The sequence below is a fragment of the Vanellus vanellus genome (assembly GCF_965231255.1).
Source record: "Vanellus vanellus genome assembly, chromosome: 11".
In the NCBI taxonomy this organism is placed as follows: Eukaryota; Metazoa; Chordata; class Aves; order Charadriiformes; family Charadriidae; genus Vanellus; species Vanellus vanellus.
The window spans coordinates 17,787,100-17,798,772 of record NC_138916.1 but is presented as its reverse complement, the minus strand read 5'-3'; positions in this window follow the sequence as shown (position 1 = coordinate 17,798,772).

Below are 11,673 nucleotides of genomic sequence, written 5' to 3'. Positions count from 1 at the left end.
AAGCAGTCGCTTGTGAGTTGTGATTGCGAAGATACATGGTAAGAAAGATGCAAGGACACAATACAGGTACTGACAGCATCATCCCCCATGTCTCATTTTGAAACTGAATTAATCAGACCCCCATCCAAGGACTTTACTCATAGGTGTAATGTCAGGCAACAGGTTCCTGTTACATAAGGAAAGGGGAACACGAGAAGTAATAGTTCAGGATGATGACTACAGAAGAGTTCAGGACAGAAAATTGTAATGCTCTGTCCCTAAACCAGCTCAAGGGCAGACAGCAAAGTAAATTAGGATCCCCCTACGACAAACAGAAAGATCTAGATTTTCCTCCACATTGGCTTTAATGCTTTGCGCAGTTATACGAGAATGACTGCTCTTTGAAAAGCAGCGCCGTTGCAGTGGAAATCTCCGTTGCACAAACATTTCACCTTGTGCTGGTTCCTTGTCATGCACAATTAAATCCTGGCTGAGATATGCCTGGTGATTAGCTCAGCCCTTATTCCTTCCCTGCCACTGTCTCACATACTGGAGGAGCTCATTCTCAATGATTATGTTGCTGATAAGGGAATTCCCAGGACTACAGTGCCTGAACATACTGGATTTACATAATCTTGCTTAAAAATCAACATTGCATTTGCATCATGTCACCAGATTCCAACTGCATCAAACGAGGGTGGATACCTGGGGAAGTCATACCTCAAGATGAAGAGATAAAACAGCGAGAAAGAAAAGGAGACAGAAGGTGATTTTCCCAGATTTTGCTGTGCTGTGAATCACCTCAGAGATCTAGTTCAGAAAGTCTTTCTTCTGAAGTGAGAAAGAACTGCGAGCTTTCCAGCGAGCCACACTACCACCCCAATTTTCATTCCGCTAGTTTGGGGCTTGCATGCACGACCACAGAGATTCAGGTTGAGGCCTTTGCTTTGCACCGTGACCAGTGCTGTACTGGGAGAAGCCATTGGAAAGGCCCATTACAATGCCTCGCATCAAAGAGATGCCGATGCTCAGAAAAGGATTATTGTCTTTTGATTAGCTTGGTAATTATTAAACATTGGAATAAGCTGCCCAGAGAGGTGGTGGATTCACCATCCCTGGAGGTGTTTAAGAAAAGGGTAGATGAGGTGCTTAGGGACATGGTTTAGGAGTGGTGGTGTTTTGATCAGGGTAGGTTAACGGTTGGACTTGATGATCTTAAAGGTCCCTTCCAACCTCACTAATTCTGTGATTCTATGATTCTATGATTCCTCATATTTTAGTGCACCTTTCAGCAAAAGACCACTGGGGCGAAGACTTTTCAAGAACAGCTACCCTGTTTAAGATAACATGCCCACTTAATTTGAAGCAACTATCTCATGCGTACAAGCTTTTTGACTGTTTCCTGTGGTTCTTTGAAATTCTTTGAGATTTTTCTGTTTCTTTGCGAGCACTCAGCATTCTGTGCCGTCAAATGCTAGCAGAAAGACAACCCTCAGGAATAAAATGTTCTGCTTGTCTGTTAAAGTCCAGACAATATCATGTTAAAAATCCTATGCAAACCTGCCTCTAAGTCTTAAGCCAACCCTAAGAAAAGAAAGGTGATAGACTGAAGGTTGTTGACACCTCCCAAGTTGCTCCCTGTCCGAGTTTCCTCTCGGCTTGGGCTTGAGTGGAGCCAGTCTCAAAGCTACTCCTCTTCTCAACAAATTTCTTCAAAACACCATCCCCATGTGAACAAGATTTCCAGCAAAAGGCCACAGATTCTCCCCCACAAGCGGGTGGGGGGTGAGCTGGGAAAGTCTTTCAACTTGTCTGTGACACCATTTATATCCAAGAGTGGATATAAACTTTGGGCTTGTCTCTCTCCAAGGGTATAAGAGGTTTATCTTCTCAGTGCTGTTGATTGAGCAGCCCGAGACAAGTTATCATTAGGCTGTTTAGGATATCTGCGCATTGCCAAGGAGCTGACTGGGATGTCAAAATCTCTAGACAAGAATTTCTCCCAGGGCTAAAAGTGGAGTGACCAGAAAAAAAACTGCGATTGCTAAAACTCTGCTTTTAAGCCCAGACAATGATCAGAAATGGGTTTGGGTTTGAACCTGGGGTTTTTGTTTGGTTGGTTTTTAACATTTCCCTGCATCCTTTTCCCATTTGGATTTCTCCTTCTTTGTGAAATCCTGTCGCTAAAGCCCATCTAAGGCAATCATTCATCCCCAGTGGACATGGGAAGGTTGCAATAACCATGGTCGTTATTTGGAGATACACTTAACTTCAGCCTTGAACTCCTCTGTGGTGGGTGTGGCATTCACCCCAAATTACTTCTTTTGTCTTCTTAACCAGCATTTCTCCCATACAAGTTTTATACTGAACCTTGACCTATGGATACAGGGAAACCAGTTACTTGGACTTAAATTTACACCACTTAAAAGAGAAAGCTCTTTTAACTGACCTGGCAGAGGGACATGCTGCAATACCGGAGATAAATGCCAGCAAAGTAACAGAGCTTCAGGACGCCCCACAACCAAAACCTCTGAAAATCTGCCAAAGAAGATCTCTCAGGCCCCTAACGCAGAGGTAACCACACACAGAGCTAGAGATCTACCCCAGAGACCAACACAAAGCTCACACTATTCCTGTCCTCTTCCAGATGGGACGTGAAAGGGAACAAAGTGACTTAGCAGGGTCCTACAGCTGGGCCACGCCAGGGCTGCGAACTCTTTATGGTCTCTTCGGATAAGGTCAAACGAGGGCTGTAAAAAAGTTCTGTAAAACTTTGTAAATGTAAAAATTCTGCAATAATTATAGGCCTAAGGGCTCGGTACGTGACTGGTTTCTGTGGAGCGGTTTGTTGTTCAGGGGTCTAAGGGAAGGAACAGGGCTGCTGGGAAGTTTTCAAAGCTCTTACCCTTATCCTGAAAAAGAAAGGATAAAAGCCCTGAATTTGTTATTCAAAGATGTGTTTCGAGAGGCTGAGTGCAATATTCTCTTCCCAGTCTGAAGCAGAAGATCTCAAGGCTAAGAAAGGGCTCCCTCTGGAGAAATATTACCAACTTCTGAAACCCCACAGCCATCAGAGCCTGCTCCAGCTGCTGTTCTGCCTCAGGCACCCCACCACTGAGACGGGCTGCAACCCTGGGAAGATATGTCATCCCTGGGATAAGTCTCTTTACTTCGCTAGGGTTACAGAAGAGAGGAACGAAGCCACTTGAGATCTGGCTTTGCTCCCCTTGCAACTAGGTCTGTTTATATTTACTAGATAGCTCTTTTGTTTGTTTTCTATGGTGAATCAAAAGCTTTGCAGGGAAACCCAACCTCTTGGTTCCCAGAGAAAAGCCATCAGTGTCAAAATCCATGGTGGACAGCAGCTGCATCCAGCTGTGGTGGCAGCAAGCTCACAAGGCTAGGGTAAAGCCCTGCTTAACTACAGCACCAGTCTCAAGATGGGTTCCACAGTTTCTACAAGCTGTAAGAAGGGCAACTGCAACATTTGTGGGTGTTATTTGGTTAATTTTCAGCAGGATCTGTCCTCTGATCTGAATCACCTACCACCCATGGAGGGAAGGCATTGAGGATTTGTGGTTGCAGGTTGTTTTGAGGTGACAAGCAAAGCACTTAGAAATATGCATGTTGTCCCTTGTCTTACATTCATGACACAGGTATGTGGAAGGGGTTCATGAAACCACTCTGGGGAGAGACTTCTCATTTTAAGAGCTCAGATTTTAACTGCAGAAGGTTCTGCCTGTGCTTGAGGCTGGAGAAGGAGAAACCCATGGGGCAGTGCTGGTGACATCTTATAATGGTTAGCTGGGCTGGAGAACTTGTCTACAAAACCCATTCACTGCAGCACCTCAACAAACCGCCCCAGGAGTCACTGCGGGTGCTGACCTGATCCTCGGTGTGTGGGTAAGGCCAGTGCAGAGCTCTTCTCCTCTAACTGGAGTCTCACCACACTTTTACAAGCGATTTGCATCTCCACTGGAAAACACTTAGGAGCTGGAGGCCAAGAAAGCCTGAGAGCCATGGCACCAGTCTACCAACGAAGAAGCTCCTACGTTTGCTTCAGGTTTGCACAACTCCCGTTTCGAAAGCTTTGGGGCTAGACGGGGCTCGCTCTTCTTTAAACTTTCTAATCGCTGCTCTTTTTACCCCCTTTTCCCTGACTTTCCTGGGGGTCAGCCCCCTGTGGCCCCTACCTGGTGGCTCTGCCGCAGCACCCTGTCCTGGCCAGGGCTGCCGGTGCTGAGCGCAGCCTCCCGCAGCCCGCACTGCAGTGGCTGGCGAGCGGGGGGGGGGACGACCGGACCAGCAGCCTCTGGCCTGTGCGACTGCTGCCATCTTCTGGCCTTATCGAGACTAATTTCGGGCCCGAAAAGGCTGAGGCAGAAGCAAGGGCAGGTGTAATAATTTAGTTTTACATATAAATGCATATGCGTGCTTATATACATATATGTGGCTATAGATACACGCATATTTTTATAGGCGAAACAATTGCTGAACAATAAATTTATATATCGCTTGTAAATTTTTTCAAATAGTACTTTGTGGGTTAGTGCGGTAATAACTGTATATGCTTAAAATGCTAAAAATTATATATAAGCCCTAACTCTTCTAATTCTCATGGGCCAAGGCGGCTGCAAGTTCTTCGGTTAGTTCTCCTCACCCACAGTCCAACAAAAAATAGTCTGTGGTAACCTCTTTGGCTAGTTCTTTTTGTTACACACATCTGCTTAGAAGAAGCTGGGCTGAGTGTCGTGGTTTAGGCTGAGAAACGCAGATTCACTTGATATCAGCCGCAAAGTTGTATCAGTGTTTGTGCGTTGGCGGTGTGCTCAGTCTCCAGCATTTTCTGCCACAAGCTGGAAAAACAGAGCACCATGTCCCAGCACCAAGTGCCTGACCCGGTTGTTGCTCTTCCCCTGATTTTTGAACGAATGTGAACTCAGATTGCTGTCTGATATCTACTTTAAGAGTCCCCAAACCAGTGTTTGAGATATAGGAGCACTGATAAAATGATGGGCCAGTTTACCATAATCTAACTCAAATCATATTCCCAATATTAAGTTACTTCACAATTCAGAAGCATCACTCAGATTTACTGCTGGATTTAATGGCTGTTGGAATCGCTGTCATTTCCAGCCTTCTTCCTCCACTGGATAACTTTCTGTGACAGCTTGGGTGAAACCTACGCATCCAGGGAATCTGGGTCACTTATTGGTAGCTACGAGAATCTGTGCCAGAAAATCCACATAATGAGAATCCTGAGATGGTCAAGGTAGATTCATCAGTACAGAACAATAGGAACACAGATTTGCAGAGGTTTTCTTATCATGCAGTCCATCCTATGCTACCTCAGGCAGCCACGTCACATAATCCTGCTCTTAAATTCCCTGCACCTTACTTTAAAATTAGTCAGGGTTTGGGTTTTTTTTTATGCACAGGTTTTATCAACAACCTTGTCTGCACATTTAAATATGGGCTTTTTCCCGCCTACGGAGATTTCAGCCTTACACAGATTGTCAGCTATCCTGGAATAAGGACCACTCGAAAGCACCTCCAAGGCTTTCAGTGCAAATCTCTGACCTTTATTTAGAAGCCCACTTCTTCTTAGAAAATTATTTTTTTGTGGTGTTTGCTAATACATAGTTCCCTACATAAAGGCAGAACACACACAAGGGTCTTACGGGCTCTTGACTCCATAGCTCTGTACTCCGCAGTTGGACGTGAGTATTGCAAAATTCACAGCTGGCAGCTCCCACCTGAGACCAGTCCTCACCAGCTCCCCCAGTCTGCTGCTGGCTTTGGTTCATCCAGTGGGACCCAGCTCAGATGGGGACGAACCTGAGCTGAGGAAAAATGTCTGATTTAGACTCCCAATGATGGAGGTACCTTCATGGTTCCTTTATTACATTTCTAGTATCTTCTGGCTCTTTATCTCTCACTTGAATATCAGCTTTAGCCTGTTGTGTGTGCAGCGTATGTGAAGAGAGGACTAAACACTGATTGACCTGACAACTTTTCGGCACCTGAATGTCTTATCAACAAGCCAGAGCTGCCTCAGAATCAGAACCCCGCTGACCTTCAGTGGATCTGGGGCAAGAGACTTTGCTGCGCTTTATGGAATACATGAAGTTGACGTTCATGCATAAACCCCATAGCCTGCCAAGCAGCCTCCACTTACGCCAGGAGCTCTTTCCCCACGCAGCTCATGTTGTGCAGGTCTCTATCATCCTGCCCTGAAAGCGCGGGGTGGATAGTTAAAGTTACACAGGGAGCTGCAAATAAAAAAAAAAAATAATAAAAGAGCACACATCCTTAGAAATACATCCAGAAGAGTGTATGCTATGGTCAAATGGTGTGCCAAGAAGCAGCTTTTTTTTTTTTTTTTTTTTGGACATATTCTTCCTACAAAGGAGAGTTTAGCTCTTCAGTTTTGCGTGGCACTTAAAAATATTTCATGCTTTGTCCACCAGAAAAATTTTCAGGTTATATATTGTTTCTCATGTAGTGTGTTAGGAAGGGCACAGTGTGATAAAACGGTAGTAGAAGGGAGACTTAATTGAGGTGGGATCATTTGAGAGAGCAAGGACGTACACATAGCAAACATCAGAGGAAGTCCCTACCTTGTAAGGGTACAAAATCACCCGTAACAACCCTTGTAAAAAGACTCAAAGCGAACATTAAACACAAACACTACAAGAGTCATTCTTTTTCTTCCAGCTTTTTAATGTGATGGAGAGAACAAAAACAAAGTCCATTGGAACAGCTGCAATTTCCAGTGACAACCAGACACAGATCAAATAAAAAAAAAAAAAAAAAAAGAAGAAAGGTTTCAAATGAAGAAGAAAGGTTTCAAATGAAGAAAAGGAACCAAGGGACTGGAATTGGCTATTTCCCACACAGAGCCGACAGAACACCTAAATGAAACGTTTAATTAAATGCACAACACTGGGTGTTATTTACAGTGGAACTTGCAGTGTGTACATCGATACAGCACTAGCATCACATAGAGCAAAGAAATTTCTTTCAGGTTTGTTTCCTTTGCAGTTCTCAGGCTTGGTTCTTCCTAAAAGCAGCATTTGCTAATACAAGGGTGAGAAACTGAGGGAGAAACTTGATGGAAATATAATGTATGGGGCTCAAATCTACAGAAACCTAAAAATATACTCTCCAGTTTTGCGTGTCCTTTGGAAAGTCGACGGACACAAGCAGGGAACAGAAATAGACCTGGGGCCTCCTTAACAGTATCAGAGCACACTCTGTTGTTGGAGGCCTCAAAGCAGGACCTGGAAGAGACTTGCACATCTGCAGAAAGCTCAGGTCCGTGCAACCTCGCTCTGGGCCCGTGTGGACCCAGCCGTGGGGCTGGACCGCTCCCAGGCTCAGGCAATGCCCCTTAGTGCACCTCTCCAGTATCACCGAAGGGCATTGGGCTGCCTGACCTCTCTCCAGAGTGCAGAACGTCTGCCTCTGCGTATGGGTTTTCCGGGTCCCTTTTCTTAGTCCAAAAGATCCGACACCACTGTTAATAAGTCACAGAGTATTTCAACGGGATGAGGATCACACGGGCAAGGACGGGATCACCCCCCCCAGCCCAAGCTGCATCCATCACCAGGATGTAGGATGTAGCAGAGCCAAAGGCTCTGCAGGACCTGTCCTGCATAACTGAAGTAAAGGAATAGGTATACAACCACCAGTTCAATTAACAGGGAATATAAGGAGGCAGAACTCTTACCGTAATACCACTGGTCTTTTGTAATAGTATCAACAGTGCTTTGTGTTCCTCTAAATGTTTGTTTCTGCATGCTCAGGAACTCAGTAATGAACTCCTCCCGTGCCCCCCATTACACTGCTGTACGGCTAAAGACACCAAGTCACAGTTTGGGTTCCCTAGACCCACCTTTCCCATGCCACAAAGTCCCTGGCTGAGTGGCTGTACTGGTGTGCCATGCATGCATGAAGAGGTCCAGCTGTCCTCTAGCAGAGGTCTTTGGGATTTAAGGCAAGTCCCCTGTCTTGGTCCTCTGTGCCCCTGTTGCAGGAAAGTTCATGAATCCGAGGAAATAGTGCTCTGCAGAGATCATCGGTGGACCCATGGTCAACAGTTTTCTCTGTAGATGGTCTGGTGTATCCAAGACAAGGAGATCGTTGGCTGTGGCAAACAGGCAGAGGGAACCACTGGAGGAGGCATGCTGGCCCTTGCACTGCAGGTATGATGCTGATTTTACAGTAGAAATAAAGCTGAGCCATCATAGGATGTACCTGATGAGAAATCTCCCCCCGCACGGTGCTCCGGGGCTCTGCGGCTCAGGCTCAGGCTCACGGACAGCCCACGGCTTGAAACTGAGACCCAAACCAAAACACAGCCAGCGCTGAGGAAACTGCACCCAACGAGCATTCTGCTCTGGAGAGCATTAGTGTGAAGCCTACGTTGGTTTAGACCATGACAAGGACAACAAACACGCACATCAGGAGTGTTGACTAAGCCTTGTTCACACTGAAGTTGGATGGGAGATGTCAGCCCAGGTGTCACAAAGGCAAATGCCGGAGCTGAAGCCGTTGCCCTGGATTTCTCTGTTACGGAAGGAGAGCAGCAGGGCCATCCAGGGCAACCCATCTTCTCGGCATGGTGCCTGAGTGTGGTCACGTATATTGCCTATGCCTTGCAACTGAGGAGAATGGGAACCCAGGGCGACGAGTTCAGATCCAGACATCTAACTCGTCGGCGCCTAAGGCTAGGTGACACCGTCTCTCCTTAGCTTTTTCCTTTCTTCCTTCTCTGTTCATTGCTGTCCTTTCCCAGGCCCTTGTGTAGCACCTGCAGCACGTGTTTGCCCTTTCCTGTTAGGTCATGAGCTCCCTGGTCGAGTCAGGGACAGGAGCCTTGTCACGACACACGTGCATCATCCCCTAGCCCATGCATTTTAGGGGTGCAAAGAGTTTCTACGGTCATGCGGGTGGCCTGGGTGACACTGACAACAAGATCCTATTGCTCCTTACCTCATCCCAGCTAATCTCTCGAAGGTGAGGTTTAGCAGCCCGTGACAGAGCTGTTCTGTAACGAAGAAAGGGTTCTAAAGTTGGATAATATTTCCTAATATTGCCTCGCCATTTCTATCTCCTCGAGACCTCGATTTCTTCCTCCTCTGAAAATTAACAGAGAAGTTTGCAAAATAAATGATGTCATTAGTGTCACTGTGCAATGTCAACGGAGAACACAAATAGTCAGGTTTGCTGTCAGAGCGTCGGATGCTGTGTAACTAAGAGTGCTTTGTAAAATAAATAAAGATAAATTCTGGCTCCACAGAGCAGCACAACAGAATAGTCCAGCAAATGAAACAATTTTTTTTCCCCCTGAATGCAATGTGGTAATCGGCGTGCACAACCCAACAAAATGGGTGAAACATAAAGACCATGATGAACTTTTGTGTTGAAATACGTATTTAGTTGCTTCTCACCATGTGAAAGGACCAGACATTCTTAGAGAAAAAAAAAAAAAAAACACATTCTGGGCTGTGATTCTCAACAGAAGCTGTGAACCGCTGCCAAAGGACGTAATTACATTCACTCCTACCTTAGAGAAGGAACCTTGCTGTTTTGAAGACAAATCAAAAAAAGGCCCCAAGCTGCCCATAAAATGAAGAAATGAGGCATAATAAGCTCGGTTATTACAGCAGCTTGTGATTTTATCAATTTCATAAACCTCAGAATAAATCTCAGAAATGCCAACTAGCCCATTGTAGCCTAGCTGCTCTGTAAGTGTTTATCCCTGATTGACGCGATGATAAAAACGATGCCTATTTAGAGGGTTTTGCCTCATTGGCAAGGATTTGCTTCTTGTGATCTAACCACGTACTGTGTCCTTCATCTGTCCTCTGGAGCGGCACTGACAGTGACTCGCACGGTTGCGTGGGGCTGGCCCCCGTGCGAGCTGTTAGTGTAGACTGCCTCTGCTGAAGGCAGAGGTGTTAGACTTCAGTCCTGCTGGATTTCAGCCCAGCCCTGGGTGTTTTTCTTTAAAAAAAAAAAAGAAAGGAAAGAAAAAAAAAAAAAAAAAAGAAGGACCCCCAAAAAAAGTAAATAGAAAGATCATTAGCAAAAGTACAAAAGAATTTTTTACGTCACAAAATACCCTGGTGAGACAAATTCCCCGCATTATGTGACAGTTTCTGATCAATCCTGGTCTATTGCTGAGCTTGTTGAAAGGCTCTAATTAGCGCTATCTAGTCAATTGTGAGCGTTGCTGTGTTATTTAACAGTACGCCTTTCATTCTTGCTTCCCAACAAAGTATATCCAAAAATACACAACTCACTTTGCTTCTAGGTGCAACAGGACTTAAGTCTTACGATAAAAAGGGCATGTGAATTTAAAAAAATTATCTTTACAGGATATCAGACTTAACTGTGCCACTTAATGGAGAATTTAATGTTCTGTACAGTGAAAGCTTGCTGCGTGCATTCCCTGTGCTACAAGTTAAATGGCTTTAAGTAACTGTGCTTACAGTGCTTCAATGAGACCCAAGTATATAAGAAAATCAAGCTTCATATTCCTTAAATAATATGGCTAAAATGCTGGTAAATTCACAGTTACCATACTTTAGGTATTAGACAAAATACCCTTATTTACACTGGATAATATGTACACATTTGGTTCGTGGAATGCTCCAACATCATATCGATTTCTCCTCTGTGAAAGTTGTAGGAAAAAACCTCTTAATTATCATAGAAATATATATTTCCAGCCATCAATACATTTAAATAATTGGTGTCTGGACATAAAGAATGGAGCGTCACTAAGGTGGTCGTGATTTGAGATAATCTTGACTTACTGGGATTAGTTTGTAGCATCTCTCTTAAGATCTTCTTAAGGGTGCAGAAAGTAAAAATTATAAATTTCAATAGCTGATCTCTTCAATCTGTGTATGTATGTTTGCAAGTGTGTGTAAATACATATATATATATATAAAATTATGTATATATTTCTCTCACAAAGAAGGTGCCTAGTGATTCTCTATGCCCACGTGAAGACAGTAGAGGGCTTCGAAACCCCGATTCTTCTGAGAGCGCCGAACACCCACCCTCGTATCCTCCAGAAATCAGGACCCTCTCACTCTTTCAGGTGGTTCAGGTGGTAACCCCAAAATCAAGACCGCCAGGGTCACCAGTCGCAGTTGTAGCTCTCGTCCCTGTCGCTGGAGCTCACCTACAGTAGGTTTGTTACCTGCCTCTCCTTCGGATGCCCTTCGTGTCTGAGCACAGCTGATACGGATTTCGCCAAGGAGTGCTGGGCAAGGCAGGCAGCATCTCCCAGCTCGGAAAAGGCATAAGGGGGTCGGGATCTGTTCTCCCGTCGGACACGCTCACACCCGCTCAGGCGCACACATGCACGAAGCCGCTGTTTGCGTCCTGTGCCGTTACACTGGGATGGAGGGGGACGGGGGGGGGGACTCCCAGTGTAGGCAAGGTTAAACCCAAGCTCTGCGAGGGGTGTGTAGTAGCTGCATGCACCAGTTGTGGCTGTAAAAGAGTCAGGAACTAGAGGTTTCGTTTTTATCCCTTTGGGCTCCTCTTTCCCTCTGCCCTCTCTCTTTGAGGTATCAACAGGACAGTATAGAAATGGATATTTTGATTTTTCCAAACACGGCTCTTTTTTGTTCTTCTTCTACATCCACCCCCGACCCCCCTGGCCTCAGCTGC